Source organism: Hylobates moloch, unplaced genomic scaffold (assembly GCF_009828535.3).
Source record: "Hylobates moloch isolate HMO894 unplaced genomic scaffold, HMol_V3 SCAFFOLD_23, whole genome shotgun sequence".
Lineage (NCBI taxonomy): Eukaryota > Metazoa > Chordata > Mammalia > Primates > Hylobatidae > Hylobates > Hylobates moloch.
Genome location: NW_026652298.1, coordinates 10,796,258 through 10,817,189, shown reverse-complemented (window position 1 = coordinate 10,817,189; position 20,932 = coordinate 10,796,258). Strand labels below are relative to the sequence as shown.

The 20,932-nt window shown below is 42.5% G+C and overlaps 1 protein-coding gene across 1 annotated transcript in view; it reads left to right on the top strand.

The window, feature by feature from the left end:
* The window catches only part of LOC131382398 (uncharacterized), a 42,187-nt gene extending 26,566 nt beyond the window's left edge, over nt 1-15,621 (top strand). The window contains exon 3 of the mRNA XM_058434214.1: nt 15,350-15,621. The gene's annotated coding sequence lies outside the window, so the exon portion shown is untranslated. The remainder of the gene's footprint in view (nt 1-15,349) is intronic.
* The last annotated feature ends 5,311 nt before the right edge of the window (nt 15,622-20,932 follow it).

Genomic DNA, 20,932 nt, shown 5'->3' with positions numbered 1-20,932 from the left:
CACAAACACGCTATTGACTAAACAGAGATTATAACCATGGCAACCTTTACATCACTTGACACATGAATATGGAGCACAGCCTTCCTGGTGGAGAGGGGTGCTGCTCTGGGTATGTACCCTGCATGCTGTTATAAGACGTGTGTAAACAGACACTCACTTGACTCAGCCAACAACTCCTTTTCCTTAAAGAGGATGGGTTGAGAAAGTTCTCTGGCTCTGACTAGGGAAGATAGAGTCTTTATTAACCTTTAGATTAGAAAAATTAAATATATTGGTTCCCTAGAATCTAGGTGATTGCCCAGTAAATAGGAGAAGACCAAGTTAAAGTTAAAAAAAGAAAAGCAGATAAATAGCAGAGCAAGAGGCAGGATGCATCATGCCTCGGTCACTACATGTTTGTAGGGTTTTGTTAAAGACAATGGTATGACGTTAAAACTTGGATTGCCTTGAGTACACCCTCACAGAGCTGCTCATGGGGCAATCATGCCTGGGAGATGACCTGGGGCACCACGCCCTGCCTATCTCAGACAAGGAACTCCAGGCAGCAGTGGCGAAGCTGAGCAGCCCCATCCTTAAGGGGCGGAGGCCGGCTCATATTTGCCTATTAGGGCCGTGCGACGCCGAGGTTCTGCTGGGTCCCTCCTGGAAATAGATCCTTCTTCCCAGCCAGCACCCGAAGTCAGCAGCAGAGGGCAAAGCACCTGGGCTTTAGCTCCAAGCTCCACAATCCTCCTGGTGAGTTTGAGCCTAACGGGTTTTTACATGTAATGTGACTTAAAACCTTTTAGCAATCTTCATAAAATTTATATAAAAGAAATAGCTCTTCAGCCAGTGTGGTGGCTCGCGCCACCAGCTACTGGAGACGCTGAGGCAAGAGGATTGCTTGAGCCCAGGAGTTGGAGACCAACCTGGGCAACATAGTGAGACCCTCGTCTCTAAAAAAAAATGTTTTTTAAGTAGCCGAGTATGATGGTGTGTGCTTAGAGTCCCAGCCACTTGGGAGGCTGAGGCGGAAGGATCCTTTGAGCCCAGGAGTTCAAAGCTGCAGGGAGCTATGATCGAACCAACTGCACTCCTGCCTGGGTGACAGAGTGAGAGCCTGTCTCTGAAAAGAAAGAAAGAAAAGAAAAGAAATAGCTCTTTGAAGCAAACCTCTTAAACCTTTAAAAATTGTCTTTGTAACTTTGTGGCTTGTTTGAGTCCAGGAGTTTGAGATCAGCTTGGGCAGCATAGCAAGACCTGTGTCTACAAAAATTTCTTTTTAAAAAAATCAAACGGGTACGGTGGCTCTTTCCTGTAATCCCAGCTACTCCAGAGACAGAGTAGGAAGGATCCCTTGAGCCCAGGAGTTCAACGATGCAGTGAGTTATGATGGCACCACTGCCCTCCAGCCTGGGCAACAGAGTGATACCTCGTCTCAAAAATTATCTTTGTAACTTGGGTTGACTAATCTCTACTATGAACTATGCAGGGAATTCACCAAATTTATCCTTTCCTTTAATTTTTATCACATGAGGCTATGTTTTATGTTCTTGTACAAAGATAGTGTAGATTCAACTTACTGACATTTTTGGAGGCTTAGAACTACCAATAAAGCACTGATAATTATTGTGCTTTACTCTTGAGCTTGTAAAATCCAAGTAGTACGTTTTTAACTTTGAAAGAAAACTTTCACTTTCGTGAGGACCTGGGCTTGCAGCTATATCGAGTGCTACAAAAAAAATGCTGATAGCTCCTTAGGCTGGACATCCTCTACTTTTTCTCAGCCACGAGTTTTAGACATGCGGTAAGGATTCTTTCTTAAAAAAAAAAAGATTCTATTTACAGTTAACAAAAGTTAGAGGGGTTCTTTTTAATTCTGGAAGGAAAAGTGATTTTTTTTTTGGAGAATATCTAAACCCACACATAGTAATAAGCACGTTATATAATACTTTCAGATACTAACCTTCATTTTCTCATAAAGAACTGGTGGTAACCCTTCACTGATGGAGGGGGGGAAATGTAATTGTTCACACCTACTCTGGAGAACTTTTGAACATTTCATGAGGTCTTATTATTAGCTCTGCAATGACATGTCAGCTTCTGTCTTCAGGATGTTTAATTAGAGATTCATTTCTTTTCGAAAGTGCTGTGTTAGGCACTGAGTCCTATTCAACTTTTTCCCAGGGAAGGCTTTGCATCCCTCTGAAATAGCTATTACTGAGTGATGCTGCAGCTCTTGGTGTCTCTAACCTGGGCACTCTGTTTGCAGCCATATGCCCTTACTACTGAAGACCACAGTTCTCTCTCAGCTCTGTGGCAAAGGCAGAGGCATTTAAAACGCCCTACCTAATGGGAATATTTTCTTCCTGTTTGGAGTTTGAGTGTAAATGGTTCCTTCACGGGATGAATTATGAATGAGATCATTAACTAGCCCTTGTCTGTTACCCAAGGTATTGCCGTTTGAAAACTTCATGTTCAATATCACCCTGAGTGCACGAAACCCAGGCCTTGAGGAAACGCTGACATATTAAAGGCAGTACAGATGAGGTGGGTGGGCCACCAGGTCATTTAGCCTCAAGCTCAAGGGGGCCCCAGACTGTCGCTGCCATTCTGCAGCAAATTTATGTAGGAAAACAGAGTGCATCTCATCCTAACATAGATCCTAAATTAAATCCATCAAACCGTCGACTCTCACTATACCAGAAGGAGAAAGGCCGGATACAGCAGTAAGGGGCATCAGAATCTGTAAACTTCTTTCTTTGTCCTTTCTGAGGCTCTTAGACCATCCACATACCTGTTGATGCAGTAATACTTTGCCAATTCTTACAGCTGTCACTAGTTAGATTTTGTTATACCTGCTGTCATCAGTCAACAAACCTCTCTTGTTGGCAAGGTATGTCAAAGGCCATGACAATACCAGAGATGAATATGAAGTGTTCCAACAGCAAAAAGAAGTATCTGTCACCCACACTGCTGACCTGTTGGTAAGAAAAGGCATATGAAGATGTAGCACTGGCCGGAAAGAGGGGTGCCGCCAGATGATAGACAGCTGATCCCTAGCAGAGGTCTGCGTTACCTCCAGGGGAGAGCTGAGCCCTGGCTCTTGGGAGAGTTGCTCTCTGCACTTGCAATCAGAGGCAGGGCACACAGAAGGGGCCCTGGGAGGCTGGGAGTATGTTCAGGCAATACTGGGAGTATGTTTCAGGCTTGAAACTCAAGCCTGAAAGCTAAGCCCCAAATCCAAATATGCTGTTACGCAAAGCGTTCACAGATTGGCTGGCGTTTGATTCTCGTATGAGGTTACTTGTTGGCATGTGCTGAGTAATTGTCTGGCATGCCTGTGGCTTGTCAGTGGCATTCCTTCCTGAGTCACCACTGGACCCACAGCCTGGCTCAGGGAGCAAGGTCCAGCACTGTCCAAGAGCCTCTCTTTTCAGATGAATACTAAAGCCCACTGTCCAGATTTGCAGATGTCACTGCGCTTGCTTTTCCATCTTCAGAGATGAGCTGGTAGGCATTTGCAGTGAGTGTCTGAAGGACTTGAGGAAACATTTTGGGGGTTGCACCTAACTGTTGAAGTGATGAATATTTGTCTGTCATCAGCTGGATGAGAAGAGTTAAAATCCCTGCCAGAACTTTGGAGGCCTAGGGAGATGGCATCTCTCACGGGAGCAGCATTAGGCCAATTACAATGCTCAGCATTTCCCCAACACCCTAGGTTCAGAGTTCTTTGCGATCAGTTTGTTTCTTTAGCTGAGTTTCTTAAACACACATCACCCCTTGTGGAGCTCTCTGGGCCTCCACCCAAAAGCTAAAGGATACAAAGAGGAAGAAGAAAAGACTGAGCAGCAGACTCTACCCAAGAGGGAAACCAAGCCAAACATTTCAGCGTTTCATTATTCTCCAAAAGCCTGTCAATACTACAAAGGGGAAACTGGGAACAGCCAAAATGTGCAGGATAAAAGGTTGGCCACATACATGATGGAAAAACAAGCCATCATTAAAATCGTGCTGTAGACTGTAGAAGAAACTTTAATGATGTGGAAAAATATAAACAAATATTGTTAAGTGAAGAAAGTTTTAAAACAGCATGGGCAATGTGATTATATTTTATGAATATATATGTATAGTTGCAGGTGATACACACATATAGAAAAAAGACCGAAAGGATATCAATTAAAACGTTAATGGCAATATTTCTAAGTTGGGATTGACTATAAGCGATGTTTCTCTTTTTTTCTTCCAAATTTTCTATAATGAATATGTTTTAACTTTATTTTTTGCATATTTATTAGTATCTTGATTATCAAATGAAACTTGCTCACAGTATGAGATTCAAACAATATAGAAATGTGTAAAGCCTAAAGTAAAATTTCCTTCAATCCTGCCTAAGAGATAGTTTCTACCAAATCTGTATTTTCAAAAGTATTATGGAATGTTTATATGTTAGAATTACACACAGGACTTCAACTGATCTTTCTTTTCACTTAAAGTACCTGGGATATATTCCCAGGTATGTGTGAGTGCTTTCTTTCTTTTCTTTTTTAAGTCAATCAGCTAGATCTCTGGGAGGCCAGCAGGGAATGGGAGATTCTCCGGCCTTCCTGCTGCAGGTAGGCAAGGGAATGAATGGGCACTGGAGTCACAGATGCCAGAGCTGAAAGGAATATCAAATGGGACTTAATTTAGCCCACTTATTAAATGATGAAAAAATGAGGGTCCAGAGACCAGAATCCACATCTTCTAATTCCTCATCTAATATTGTTTTTACTATGCCACACTGCATACAGCATAAAACAGATATTAATAAGTGCTTTTCAAAGAGCTTCCACCTTGCCAACCTTTTGTTTCAGCCTTAGCCTCCTTAGCCATTTTTGTGCTGCTGATAAAGACATACCCGAAACTGGGCAATTTACAAAAGAAAGAGGTTTAATGGACTTACAGTTCCAAGTGGCTTGGAAAGCCTCACAATCATGGTGGAAGGCAAGGAGGGGCAAGTCACATCTTAGATGGATGGCATCAGGCAAAGAAAGAGTTTGTGCAGGAAAACTCCCTTATAGAACCATCGGCTCTCATGCAACTTATTTACTATCATGAGAACAGCACAGGAAAGACCTACCCCCATGATTCAATTACCTCCCACCAAGTCCCTCCCACAACATGTGGGAATTCAAGATGAGACTTGGGTGGGGACACAGCCAAACCATCTCATTTCCCATGAGCAAACTGGGGGAAGGGATCTTCCCCGTTTTACAGATAATAGTAGCCAACACTGGCTGGGCACCATGTGCCGGGTTCTAAGCCAAGCTATTTGCCTGCATTTCTCTCACATGTTCTCACATGAACTTTCTGAGTTGGTACTATTGTTATGCCCATTTTATAGATGAAAAAAATTAAGACTCAGAGACTTTGAGTAACTAGCCAAAGGCCCCACAGCTGAGACATGATGGAACTAAGTCTTCAACCTATGTCTAGCCATAGAAGCCTTACTTTTAAACATTACACTCTATTTTTTGCAGGCTTAGCACATAAACTTTTCCCTTACAACAAAATTTAATTACTCTTTCCCTTTTTCTTTTGTTGTTATCCACTTCTTCTCAAATGAAGTGAAACAGGAATGACATTAGAAAATGCAATCTGGTGTCAAGCAGGGTTCAGGGGCCTCACTTGGTGTTCAGGACTCTGTGCCAAAAACTGGGGTAAAAACAAAACAAAACAAAACACCCAGTTCCAACCACAGCTATTCTCACAGTTGGCAAAGGAGTCACCTGGCACTTTTCCTCTGGAGATTCAGCGTGTCCCATACAAGGTGGTAAACTGCTTGCTCCCCTGGTATTTTGATTTCTTATGTAATTGTGCACTCCTTTCAACTCGGCCAACACGTTAGCACTTGTAGGTAAAGCTGATCTTTTTTCAATCAGACACACAATACACACTGAGTCATGTGTAAAAGGCTCGTACAATGTTTTTGTTGTGAACAGAGCCCCAAGGGCCTCGTCTTACAATCCTCACATGTGTGTGACCCTCATGAAGAGTGGGCTGCCTGGTGCTGCAGTGTGTGGTCTTCTGCACGCAACAGCAGGATATCTGGGTGCATGGTGAGCTCTCACCTCGCCCACCCAACGCTGGCCTTCCATAAGCTGGTGGTTTGGGGGGGCTCACCCAGACATTTGTACTGTAGCCTCTATCATTTGTTCACCTTCTCCTTCTTTCCACTTCCAGTGTCTTCTCCCCTAGCCCCAAGCTTCTGTTAAATCTCTCTGCCTTACCCATTTTCTGATTTGTTTTCTCTCCTTGTGTCCTGGAAAGCTGCACTATCTCCACTATTGCTCCACAAAGCACAGCACCGTTCCCCTTTCCCTTTCTCCTGTCTTCCGCAGAGCCTCTTCTCTGCTCCCTGTCCTGTCCCACACGCATCATTTCCTCTCCTTTCTCTGCTCTCCAGGCTCTCTGTCACTATTATATCCATTTTCAGCCAACAGGCTGGAGGCGCCATTCTGAATGTGGAGACTCTGTGTGTTGAATCTTGACTCAGTGGCCTGCTGCTTGGGTAAACTTCCCAGCACTGCTATTTACTAACGAGATAACCTTGAGAAAGTTACTTAGCCAGTCTAAATCTCATGTTCCCCACAAGTCAAATGGGGACAATGAAAAACTCTACTTCTTAGAATTGTTGTGAGCCTTATATTATGCTCCAGAACCCTGGAGTTTCGGTTCCAGGGTTCCAGACTTGTATATGCGTTACTAGTTGGATGGTCTTGACCAAGATACTGACTTTCTCTCTGACCAAGTGTCCTCATTTCTAAAGTAAGAATGATAACAATAGGAACTACTGTATTAGTGTACTGGGAAGATTACATCAGTGAATAAACATAAAAGCATCTGGAATAATAAATGGCACACAGGAGCTTTCCCCAAAAGTTGGCCATCATGATATTCGTTCGTGATAGAAGATGCCTAGAATGCAGCTTGCCTGGAGGCACTCACAAGGTGGTAGTTACCCTTTGCTGCTCTCGCTGTCCACTCTGGCTGCTCACCTCCAGTAAGCCTGGCCTAGGAACGTACAAGTCAAGAACTGAAACAGGAAGGAAATAACATGGCAGGTTTTCTATAATAGCTCACTGTGCATTCATCCTAATGTTGCAGGTAGAACAATAATGTCTTCCTCAATTATTCCACAAAACAACGTTTGGAAATCACATTTAATTTCTCTCCTTAAAGGAAATAACATATATAGCATGCTTCGAGCAGGGCTTGGGGCTCCATAAATTGTCTTGTTCATTTATTTGTGTAAGACCACTCCAGCCACATACAGAAAACATAGAAGAGAAAGAAAAGGAAAAATAAATCCTTTCCTTAAGTCCACCACTTGTTGTCGTTTTGTACTGTCATGTTTTAATGTACTATGATAACTCATATTTTAAAGAATTCTACTGAGAATCATTTCAGGGAGTGAAGATTCTCTCTTAGATAGTTAGGCCCTTCAAGACTGCAAGAAAAGGATGTGCCTGGATTCTCTTTGGTAAAGTGAGGAAGCCCAGGGTATCACCTCCTTGAGCACTGTCCAGGTCAGAACAGCCTCAGAATCCCTTGGAAGATCTCCTGAGCTGGAGCATCCGCAGCGTTTGTATTTTCCAAAACAGAAGGTGCGAGGATTCATCTGTCATCAGTCAACGTGAAGGATAGACTATAGCACCAGATCCCCTCAGAAATGCTTGAGTTCTTTTTTTTTTTTTTCAGAGGAGAACCATGGCTGCAGAGTGTTAATAACACATACATGACAGTTAAGGCTTATAGATCCCCTTTTTTGTAAAAAATAACAGTCCCCAGCTGGGCACAGTGGCTCATGCCTGTAATCCCAGCACTTTGGGAGAACAAGGCAGGTGGATCACCTGAGGTCAGGAGTTCAAAACCAGCCTGGCCAACATGGTGAAACCCCATCTCTGCTGAGATTGTGCCACTGCACTCCAGCCTGGGTGACAGAGTAAGACTCTGAAAAAAAAAAAAAATCCAGTCATGGTGGTGCATGCCTATAATCCCAGCTACTATTTGGGAGGCTGAGGCAGGAGAATAGCTTGAACCTGGGAGGTGGAGGTTGCAGTGAGCCAAGACTGTGCCACTGCACTCAGAGAGCACACCACTGCACTCCAGCCTGGGCAACAGAGCAAGACTCTGTCTCAAAAAAGAAAAAAATAAAACAAAACAAAAACAGTTCCCTTGGTCTACCTTCTGTAGGAATTGATCTTTCATACAGTGGGTTCATTTTAAGTGCGGGATACTGGGATATCAGGATGTGTGTTATGGCTAGTGGAGCCTTCATATTATGTGCATTAACTGCCCTCTTCCTATCAACACCCAAATATCTTCATAAAAAGTCACTGGAAGATTTTATGTCAGAGGAAGAAAATACAGATATGACTAAGAAAAGTTTTCAATTAAAAAAATGTAAAGTCCTTAGGGTATAATGTCCTAAAGGGCAGGAGAAGTCCGAAACAGCAATAAAATTGTCAGCTTTTAATAACCAGCCATGATTTCATGGTACTTTATCATTTGCAGTGCAGTTTTAACAGCTATCACATACTCATTTGTTTGTTTACTTATTCCTTCAACACCAGGACCACACTGTGACTTTTGTGGGTCCTAGGACCTTTGCCTTTGCCTTCTTGGGCCCCTTCCTCCATTAGAAAAATTAAAATAGCTCAATAGATTTCATGGGTCCTAAAAATTTCATTTTTTTCTAATGTGAGGAAAAATGGAAACATTTTCTTCTGTCCTGACAGTTCATTTTTTTCTTTTGATTTTAAAAGAAATTAAAACATTTTCTTTAGCTAGGGGTGGTGATGCACACCTGTAGTCCCAGCTACTCAGGAGGCTGAGGTAGGAGGATTGCCTTAGCTGAGGAGGTCAAGGCTGCAGTGAGCTGAGACCGGACTACTGTACTCCAACGTGGACAACAGATAGAGACCCTGTCTCACACACACACAAAAACCACCCCCACACACACACGAAAACAAAGCAAAGGAAAACATTTTCTTGGGCCCCTAAAAAGCATTGTGAGCCCAGGCACTATGCTTACTGTATTTCCTGGAGGGACCAAGTATGGGCTATGGGTTAGAGACACAAAGATGAGTATATGCAGCCCCGACCCTAAAGAGCTCAGCAGTCTCAGGGAAGCAGACCCACAAGCAAGCCATTTGGTGGCTGGCAATCAGGGCTATGACTAAAGTCTGTTACTGGTTCTACAAGAGCATGGAGGGGTCAGCTCCTAACTCTACAGACAGTAGAAAGACAGCTTTGTGAAAGGAGCTTTGCTCAAGTGGCTGTTTAAGCTAGCATTTTTCAGCAATTTTGTGTTTGAGGCCCACTTTCAAATTTTATAATTTCTTGATAAATTAACAAATTAAGAACACTGGACCAAAGAAGCAAGTTTCAGAGAATTGAAGAAACTTGCTGTTAATTTTGGTATATGGAGATACATGTGGTTTTGTCTTCTGATCAATATGTAAGATGTATTTTTGCTACAACTGGATACATATGGTCACCTCAGTGTTAGCCAATAGTGTCAAGCTAAGCACCTTTTGGCTCAGGATAGAGGGTACTGGCTGAGAGGGAGATGTGGGAAGTTCAGGGCATCGAGCTGGTTCCAAAGGAAGACCACGTGTTCAATGGGGCATGAAAAGCTTTTCCTCTTGATTACATGAAAGACTGCAGCTAGGGACCAACATAATTCTTCTCAGTGCTGAAGAACAACCAAACCCACAAGGTGATGATAATGTTTAGCCTCCTTTATGGGAAAAATATATTCTAGACATTGATCTAAATCTGGCAACACACTTAGTTGTCAGGTGTTCAAGATACACCAGCCCGCCAAGCTACAGTGGTTGATATCTACTACTCTCAGAATAACAACCACAAACACTTAGAATGTCCCGAGGACCATTCTAAGAGATATATATGTGTTTATAATCCTCATCACAATCCTACTATGTGAGTGTTATTATGATGCCCATTTTAAAAATGAGGAAACTAAGACCTGGAGACTTTTGATGATCTGCCTTAATAAGCAGCAGAGCTAGGATTTGAACACAAGCATTCTGGATCTAAGATCTGTGCTCTCAATCGCTACACTTCACTACTTGTGGATGCTTCTTACACACCCTCTGCTGTCTTGCGCCTGCCTCTGATCAGCCTCACACAGGAGCAACTTGACAACGCCTCACTGCAGGCTTCTCACTGGGCACTGCAGAGTGGAACAGGAGCCCACTCATCGCCCTGCCATGAGCAATCCACAAGTGCTTCAAGAAGTTAATGTCCTAGAACAAATGGATGGATCCCAAGACTGATTTCGCTTGGCATCTCAGACAGTCCCATAAGGTCCGACAACCCATCACAAGTTGCCCTGGCAGGGTTGCCAGATAAAATCCAGGATGCCCAGTTAACTTTAGATACCAGACAAAGAACAAATGATTTTTAAGTATTAGTATGCCCCCAAATACTGTCTGGTCCATATGAAGAGTGAAAAATTCTTTGTCATGTATCCAAAATTCAAAGTTAACTGGGTGTTTGGTAGTTGTATTTGCTAAACATGACAACCCTAAGCAGTAGCCAACTTGCCAGTGTGGCGTGGCACAGGCTCTCCTTCCTTCCCTGCTTGGCTCCCTCTTTCTCTTCCAGCTCCTGGGGGTCACAGCCACAATAAAGAACAGGTAGGCCTTTGCCTTGGCCCCAGCTTTCTGGGAACCCAGGCTATGACCCAACTGGGCAAGGGTTTTTCCAGGCAGACAATGTAGCTCTAATGCTCCCAGCTTTCCTGTGAGGTGGGGACTGCTGCTATCAGCATGGCACCCACATTACAAATAAGAAAGCCAGGGTTCAGGGATATCCATCCATTTGCCAGGACTCACACTCTGCTGCTCCAGCTCCACCAATCTCTTACCATGAAAGAGTTTTCCAGACTATTCTTGAGAAACATTTCAGCATTATTAGAAAAGGCATTAATTGGCTTAGGCAATCATTGATTCATCTAATAATTATTTCCATTTGTTGAAAGAAACCCTCTCAGCCACTCTGTCAAAGAGATCCTGTGACATACGCACTGGAGACACAGTCTCAGCGCAGCTGTAATGTCAAGATGTTCGATGTCTCCTGTTTTACGCTTGTTGGAACGGTCAATGTTAAAATACGAAGTTTTCAACTTCAGATCTTCACAATGAAGCCAGCAGTTTGTTATTATTTCTGCATATGACTAAATATAATGTTCATTTCAAAAGTAATGACTGATTGCAAAGAGATACACGCAGAAAGCCTTGAAATTACAATTGCCTTTCACCTGAATCAGAAACTCAGTTCCCTTTTCATTGCATTTCCCTGTAGGTTGGCCTCTGAAAGAGCTGAAATACTATAAACTACCAGTCGGGACAGTTGGAGAAAACCAGCAAATATTAGAGAAAACCTGTGCCAAAGCATTTGCACCCAGTGGGTATATGCAGGAATGTAACCTCCTCCAAACTTCCAAAAACAAAACCAAACCTTGGCTGCAAATAAGCCTCAAACGAGAAAGAAACTCTCATTTGCTTCTGAAACATGGGAAAGCCTGTACTTTATCTACAAGGTGTTCTTTTCCTTATAAACTCTGTGAAACAGACCTCTTTTTTGTTCTCTTTGTCTGCTGGAAACTTCATTTCGAAGGAAGGAAGTTACAAGGAATGAACCACCTTGTAAGGGCAAGAAAATCTTTCTCCACAGTGTAGCTGGATTTGCTCCTGGAAACAGCCACTTTGGTAGGTCTCTCCAATGAGGCTTTTTCTCACAGCAGTTCAGGGAAGCAGATGGATTAGATGGCTGGCTCTAGTTACCTATGGCTGCCTGCCCAGTCCCCTGGGCATTCCAAGGCCCCACCTTCCACCTGGCCCATGACCTCTGACCCTGGCCCTGTAGCCAGCAAGGGTGTGGGGAAAGAGGGGGGTGGGTATAGGTATCAGGCTGCCTGGGCCCAGGCTACAAATGAAAGAGTCAGTTGTTTCCATGCCTCATGCTCTCTTGTGCGGCCCTGGGAGCTGCAGAACTGGTATTTCTCCAAATCCTGGTGGCTCACATGGCTGTGTAGACAAGCTGTACTTACAGTGGTACACGTGTATGTGTGTTGCATGGAAATCAGCAGTCTTGCTTCCAGTCCCAGCTCTGCCTCCGCTTCATTCTGGGACTTCAGAGAGCCCCTTTGCCACTTCAAGGAGCCTCAGTTTTCTCATCTACGAAGTGGCACAGTTGGATCCTTGTAGATGCTTGGGGAAGGGTGGGGAGTGGGGTGCAGAGCAGGGGCTGCTGACCATGCAGTTTCCTGCCATCCTCTATAATCCTGCTCATCACCATCCCGAGGGCAACAAAAACAACTCCACCTTCGTCTGTCTTGTATTTTATATTTTCACATAAAACCTTCTCAGAAGAAAAACTTTTGTTGGCTTCTAAAAACCACTGGACTAGACGATCTCTAAGTGACCTATGAAATTGATTATTCTGTAATTCCATGATTCCAAAACAAAAACACAGACTTAGCCTCTTTAGAGGATTGTGTGCTATTTGGGAGGGTGAGAAAATTATGACGTATGTAGTGATGTGTTTCTGATACTGAAGATTCTCTTATGCGTCACCCCCTGCTCCCACCCGCCACAAAGGGAACATATAAAGTTTCCAGAGTCCTAGCCCCCTCCTTTGTTACACCTGATAAAGGCTCACGTTAATTATTTAGCCAACAGTGCTAACTGGAACATAGTCATATGATGAAGCTGCCTTGAAAACATTTCCACGTGTAACATAAGGCTTTTGCCACTTAAACATATTGTTTTCTTCTTTCATATCAGCAGTTATTTTATGGAACTGGGCTGAGACAGCTTAGCAACAAAGGGCACTGGGTTGGTGAATTATTCATGTAATCTACATTTCCTGGCTGCTGTGGATAATTGACAGGTGTCATGTCACCTTTTACAAACGTCCCACAATTATAGACCATATATCAGTGTTGGACTTCGAAGTAATGCTCCCTTTCTAAGCTAGTTTCATATTTTATTTACAGCTTGGTGGCATTTTTGACTTGGCTGCCTATTTCTCGCACTTTTGATTCCAAGCCTTTTGCTCCACTTAATAGAATCAGGAACATTTAAATAATGAGACTCCCTCTCAGTCTGCTAAAGGCAGTCATTCATTGCTGCGGTGTCTTATTCATTCAGCCATTATGTTAGTCAATTTCTTGATTTAAGAAATCCAGGATGAAATGCAACTGTAAGGAAACCATGATATAAAATTTTTTTTATGACTTGTTTTGTTCACAAGGAAAAAACCAAAAGCAAATCTCCCCTGTGTCTGACACAAATTGTAAACTGTGGGGGGAAAGTTGGCTAGTTAAAGAATATGACTTAGTTAATAGAAGATGGCATATTTCAAATCTCCACCAGAGTTGGAAGGTTTCTAGCATTAGAAACAAAGCCAAGGCAAGTTCTATTTAGGCCTACCGAGAAAATCAGGTAGGAAAATAAACCTGCAGTTGATAACCCTGAAGACTAATGAGAGAACATAGCCATACATGAAACTGAAACATTCAGAGCAAACTGGAACCTTCAGAGTCCTCTAGTCTACCTTTCGACTTTAGCCATCAGGAAACTGAGGCCCGAGACATGTAAAGGTTTGTTCACCATCCCAACACCAGTTAGTGGAAAGGCTACAAGCCAGGTCAGCCAGTTCCTCCTCCAGCACTGTCACTGTTCTGCCCTGGCCTGGAGTACTCTCCTTACCTCCTGGGATTCATTCACTTCTTCTACTGCCAGTGATCACCGACTCTTCCTTGGGGAGATTCACCCCTTCCTAATACTCAGCTCTGTGATTTGTGTAGAATTATCTCAAACTCACTCTCGACATGAGCATGATTGACTAAGTCCATCAATTTTCCTGAATGGAATGGCCACATGACCTAAACTGGACCAGTGAGAGACAGTGAACCCCAGCACTGGGATGGGAGCTGTTGGAAGAGATTTTCAGTCCCACTAGATTGGCTGTTGTAAGGGTGTGAGGTCTGGAGCTGCTACAGATATTTTGCTACCAATATGAGAAGAGGCTGGAGCTACAGGAAGTGGGTGGAGAAAATGTATCATGTGATGCCTGCGGGTGAAGCTTGCCAACACAAAACAACTGGGCAGAGAAAGCAAACCTGGGTTAAGTAAACATATCATTTATCTTCTAAACCAGGACAATTCTGAGAATGAAAAAAGGCAGGACAAATGCTAAACCAGACAGGATGCCGGAACAGTAGGCATAAACAGAACTGTTCTGGGCAAACAGGGACGCACAGTCATCCACTCTACGATGACACTGTCTGAGCTGCTAGATTAAGCCTTGACTCTGAATTCAGCTGGCTGGATTCAGCTAGCACTCTATTTGGCCTTTTTAGTCTCGGTAACAATGAACTCACTTCATTGTTGAAACCAATTTGAGTTAAGAGTATTGTAACTTGTACGTAAAGCTTTAACTTACACAAATATGCTGCTTCCTAAGTGTTGCACTTTCTAAAATCTTGTCCTACATCATATCGGAAGCTTGCAATTAAAGATTATTATTGTATTTTTTTGTATGTTTTCACTCATAAGTGTGAGCTAAGCTATGAGAATGCAAAGGCATAAGAATGATACAATGGACTTTGGGGACTCAGGGAGAAAGGGTGGGAAGGGGAGTGAGGGATAAAAGGCTACAAATTGGGTTCAGCATATACGACTCGGGTGATGTGTGCATCAAAATCTCACAAATCACCACTAAAGAACTAACTCAGGTAACCAAATACCATCTCTTCCCCAAAGACCTATGGAAATAAAAAAAAATTGAAAAAATGCTTTAAGAAAAAAAGATTATTATTATGTTTTACTTTTATAAATATTAAAACTTTAACTTTTACTTCAACTACTGCAAACTGTCATTTTACAGATAAATTCCAAATTAATTATCTTATTTACACCAGTAACCCTGTGAAATAAGTATCGTGTAAGATTTGGGGAAGTTAAAAAATTAACCCAGACTCTCGTGGCTGATGTGGCAGATACGTAGTGGTGGCTCTCTGAGGGGTTAAAATCCACAACATTCATTTGTATTCTTTGCCAACTTCTGTGGCGTAACTATCCCAACAAGGCCTGATCTCAGGGTATCAACCTGACATCATTGAACACAGAGTTGGGAAGCAATATCTGGTTCTCACAAGCCAGCTGTGGTATCCCATGGCATGGAGCGGTCATCCAAGGCTTCTGATTCCCTTTCATCAGTTCTTCTCATTTTTATGCTCCAGCAGTTTGGTGTAAGGCAGTTCTGAATTGTGCTGTCTTAACAATTGCAGATGTGCCCCAGGGCCAGTGGTGCAAGAGGCCTTCAAAGGACAGTTCACCAGAACAGAACAGCAGTGACCAAGCCAGTCCAGAGTTTGCATTTCTCCAGCCTGACCTCACTGATGCCCACCCTGGGCAGGAACTGCCGCTGGGATTTGAGCATTTGCTGTGCTCCCTACTTGGATGTGACTACTTCCTGGTGCCCCCTACTTCCAGGTCCTCTGCCCTGCCTCCTGGACCACTATGTGGAATAGCCGTAAGGCCAGAAATACAGAAACGGATGATCTTAGAGTTTTTTTCCTCTGCCTTGGAGTCCTTCCGCCTGGCTGAGGACTACAACAGTCTTTGCTATTCTCTGATCATGGCTGTCAGAGCTAGTTCCCCTGCAGTGAGGGGGACACTTCCAAGCCCATTCACACTCATTATCTCATTTGAAGGTATTGACTGCATTGTGTGCTAAATGCTTTGCCTCAGCAGAGAGAGCTTGGAGAACAGTTGAGTCATGTGAAAACCCTGGTGGCAGCAACCTAATTTGCAGTCCTGGGGCTTAGGGGAAATTAGCCAGTCTTTTTTTCTTTTTTCTTTTTTTTAAATTAGCCAGTCTTAACAGGGCTTGCTTTACAAACTCAAGCCTACCGGTTGTAAGCAATGCCACAGTAACCTTAATTGTCAAAAATCATGGAGCCGTTGAATGGCACGGTAAAATTAATTTTGCATCTTTGACGTTCAGAAAATGTAAAAATTGAGAATAAGAAGATCTTCTAGTTATAATTCAACTCAAATATGATAGAGCACTTTTTAAATGTGACTGCTATTTCCTCCTGTGAGTTAGGAAGGAGGGGAGCGATGATGACACCACAGTATTAATATTAGCCAGTTTCACTGTGGTCAGTGCTCACTTGGCCACACTCAGAAGGGTAATGGAAAAAAATCATTTTGGTTTTATTTTGGAGGGGATTTTATACTTACGTTTAAATATGAACACGTCAGAGCATCTGAACATTACCTTAGAATGACTTAATGAAGCAAGTTTAGGAAGAATTGGGAAACTGCCTGCCCTCTCTCCAGGCTGCCCTACCGCAATATAGTTCCTGGGTGAATAAGGGTTCTTTTACAGAACTATTGAAATGTTCATGGCCCCTCTAGATTTTCCTACAGAAATGATGGTTACTGGGCCTTACATTGCTTTTCCACACGCAAAGAAAATAGAATTGAAGTGAATCAACCAAACAATATTTTGCTGAATCAAGATGAATGTGGTTATGCAAGGTGTGTAGAGCACAAAGCCACAGTAAAGGCCGTGGTCTCTGCCCATTTCAAAGGATGTGATTTGGCTGAGGGGCTGACCTGCTAAACAGCAGGAAGCTATCCATCGCAGCTTATCATAAAGAGGTAAGCTGGTATGGATGGCTAAGGCTGTTGAAATTCGAAAGAATTGGAGATCAGGGAGGGCTGGAAAGGTCAGAAAAGAATTCAGGAAGGAGGGGAGACGTAAGCCAGGCCTTGAAAGGTGCACAGAAAAGGGAGGATATTTCAGCTAAGATGAATGAAAGCACCATGGGACACTTACAGGCATGAATATCCAGGATGTTTCTATACATGAGTATCATTAAGCAGCTAGGGTTCTCCCATGGAAAGTAAGTGAGATATTAACACCACGAACTCCTCAGCAGAGCAGGCCTTAACTGTTCATAAAGCTAAGAATGAGCTGGCAAATCTAGCCACCATCAATAGGCATTACCTATAGTCCAAGTATATCACACAGTGATTCTGAATTATATTTCTTGAAACATCAGCATCCACACATATTCAAAGGGAAACGTTCTGATATTTTCAGCTGGTGACCAAATTGGATGATGCACAGCTGATTTGATTTGCTGTATAGTGAATTTTGTCATTAGGATGATTACAAAAGAAACTAGACACTGACAAATTCATGAATTATTTAAAGTTATGAACTCTATGTAGCAGGTGGGTATTCTAGGCCCAAAGAATGTGAAAGTAATGAAAACATAGCAGTGTTACATATTTCTAGGGGTTTATATGTTTACATATTTCTAAAGGCTCAAGGGAACTCCAATAAATGAGGGACAGTGGCTAATATGGTGACGTAAGACATGTCGTCATGGCAAAACCCTCATGAGATCTATATTTTCATCACGCTAGTCACCAGTCTTCCCTTGTAGGAGGTGGAATGACCAAAAATTCTGGATCTCTCTGGCACTGTGTGTCAGTTTGACCATGGCAAAATTTAAAGTTCAGCTACCTCACGTATTAAAACAGGCTGATATTCCCCTCCCATTCCTTCCAGACAAATAGGCCTCCAGTCTATGGCACTGAGCCCCAGAGAAGGAAGTCACTTGCTCAAGAATTGCATTGAAGACAAAAGCCAGATATTCTACCCAAAGCAAGTAGAAAAGGAGGGAGAAAAGTTCAGTATCTGCAAATATTAGACAGTGGAGCCTCAGGGCAGATAAGTTCTCCTACTTGTGACAAGATTAAACAAGACATTGAAGAAAGTTAGGGAATCTCCTTCCATAAATATTTAGAATTTTTAATCCAGTATTTATTTGGAGACAAGTAGATGGGAATAATTATTCTTTTCTGTTTGGTTTCTACTAAACCTCTGTTCCCAAACATCATTCTACGAGACAATAATTTTTATATCTTATTGGAAAAACAGAAAAGCCCTAAGTGAGCAGGTAAAAACCGTATAATTGAGATAAAACAGGAAGAAAAGAAAATATTTTGACACATACCAAGACTCCCGACTGCAAAAAATATAGACTCTCTCAGGTCACCTTGGAAAAATGGGAGATTTACCAGGAGAATTTGTGGACTGGGCAGATGTGGAAGCCTCCAGAAACAGTGGCAGCTCTGGGTCTGGCTGTTCTCCCATCTCTCTCTGGGGCCACCCTGACTCACCCTCCTCTCCTTTCTGACTAGTTTCTTGGCTTCCTCATGGCTTCCGCTCCCTCATAGCTTCCGCTCCCTCATAACCAGCTTACACATAGCATTCATTACAGCCTCTCGGGCCCCTCTCCAACCAAGACCCTTCAGTTTCAGCTCACCACTACTACCTAGCATGTTCTTGCTGCACTTAAGCTCTCAGGAGCATGACTGTGATTGGCCCAGTTCACCTACTGGAGTCAGGTTACATTTTAGACCATTGTCTGGCCAATGCAACGGTGGCCCTTAGGTCAGGTGCCCACCACTGGCCCAATTCACCAAAGCAGATGATGGGTGGGAGGTAAAAGGGTGTGGTCAGAGCATTGCCCATCAGAAAGGGCTGAGGCACAGGCAGGTTCTGATTACTAATGAGGACCGGCTTTCCTTCAGAACCAGCAAAAATGCCCTTAAACTGCAGCCTGAGGGCATGTTTTATTGTTTTATTCATTCAATCATGTATTAATTCTTACCTGTCTCTATAACAAAAGATTTGAGGTGATTTACACAACTATGTACAATATAAAAGGATCAAATAGCTGAGAAATGTAGGCAAATGGGGAAAAAAAGAGAATTTGTCCCTATTTCACAGGGACAAAATTAGTACCACGTAGTCTATAACACTCAACACTAGAAAATTGCTAAAAGTGGCTGCTATTGTCTGAATGTTTGTATGCCCCACCACTCCCCAAATTCAGATGTTAAAACCTGATCCCCAGTGCAACAGTGTTAAGCAGTGGGGCCTTTACGAGGTGATTAGGACATAAGGGCAGAGCCCTCATGAATGGGATTAGTGCCCTTATAAAAGAGGACTAAGGCAGCTTGTTCTCCCCTTCCACCACATGAAGATGCAGCAAGGAGGAACCATCTTTGAAGCAGAGAGAGCAACCCTCACCAGATACTGACTCTGCTGGTGTCTTGATCTTGGACTTCCCAGCCTCTAGAACTGTGAGCAATACATTTCTGTTGTTTACAAATTATCCAGTCTAAGGTATATTGTTGAAACAGTGGGAAGGGACTAAGACAGTGGGCCTTGAACTTGTTTCTAAATCTAAGACCTGCCAAACGTAATAGCAAGTGGCTACATATAAGAGGAAAGTCCAGGCAGAAAATATCATTTATAGAACAGGTTACAAGCCCAGCCTGTGGAAGCCTCTCTCTCCAAAGAGACAGATTCTATTCTTTCTGTGTTGATCTGTGGGCTGCCTTGAGAGGGAATGAGACTCTAAATTATGTCTCAAGGCTTCTTCTGGTCTTGATTTCATAACAGTGGTTGAAATTTCATTTACTGGGCGAGAAAACAAATCATTAAGAAGGCAAAATTTTATGTAGCTAAAACCAACCTCCAACACAACTTCATTCCATTGAAGCCTTAGTCTCCAGCCCCCTCCAAAGTTGGAGACACAGTTGGAAAGCTGAAAAGGCAGATCATACATTTCTCATTTCTTTTTTATTGTGTATTGTAAGGCAAGAAGTACATAAGAGGGCTGGCTCAGTCACTCCAGTTTTTTGCCTGTAGCATTTCCAATACTCTCAGATCTTCTGAAGCTCTTTATTTACTACTTTTTTGCTTCCTTTTGATGATAGAGCAGCAAAAAGTTCTAGAAGGCTTGGTCCTGGAGCCTGGCAATGGGAGAGTGCTACCCTGGGGTACCAGGCATGCCATGCTACATGAGATGAACCGTGAGAGCTCTGGAAAGTGAAATTGAATGTTTCCTCTCAGACTGGAACTGGGACTCCTTCTATATAAAAGGACAGCTGTCGTTTAATATTCATTGAGCAGCCACCATGTTCTAAGTGCCGTATGAAGCATATACATGATGTAACATTGGAAAAGAGCAGACTCGTTTATACAGGAACTGGTTACTGCTGATACTGGATTTGATGACTGTATGGTAAGGGGTAGAAGGGACACTTGGTGCTTTAACTTTTGCTAAGTGAGAAAAATGCTATGTGGATTGCCAGGATGGTGATCCTGAAAAATCATTTACAATATTCAATTAACAATAATTAAGGCACTCAGTGGGAAGCTCCTCACTGACATGCTAAGTAGCAAAAATTGGTGCTTGGCATTCCCAGTGGATGAGAGAAAAGATAATAAGTACCCCAAATGTAAAGACAATCAAAATGAAACCAATTATGACCAAATTATATTAGGCAAATAGAAGCACAAGTTGAATCAGGAATATTTAAGTTTTTAACAAGAAATATTAAAAAGAGATATAATAACATTTTAGCCATTAATTGATCATCTAATCTAGTTTAGTTCTGGGAAGGGAAATGGTTTATAAACCTTTAAGTTTTACATATGTTGATAAGGGACCACAGTCTATTAAAACAACCTCATATTTTTAAGTGCTCATGTAGGCTAATTTTCTGTTAATACAGTTAATAATGAACCACAACTGATTCTATTACCAATAGTCTTATTAAAAAGACAGTTAGCTAGTCATTTCATCCATCTTTACACAACCACGTGCTCACAAATATTAATGGTAATTTGATTTACTATATTCAATTTTAATAATTTTGAACTATCCTCCACCAACTAATTTTTATAGCATTAAAACAGTATTTTTTTCTTTACTTCTTTACAGTTTCTTTTTAATCTACTCTTATTATTCTTCACTTCATCAATTTTCCCTCCT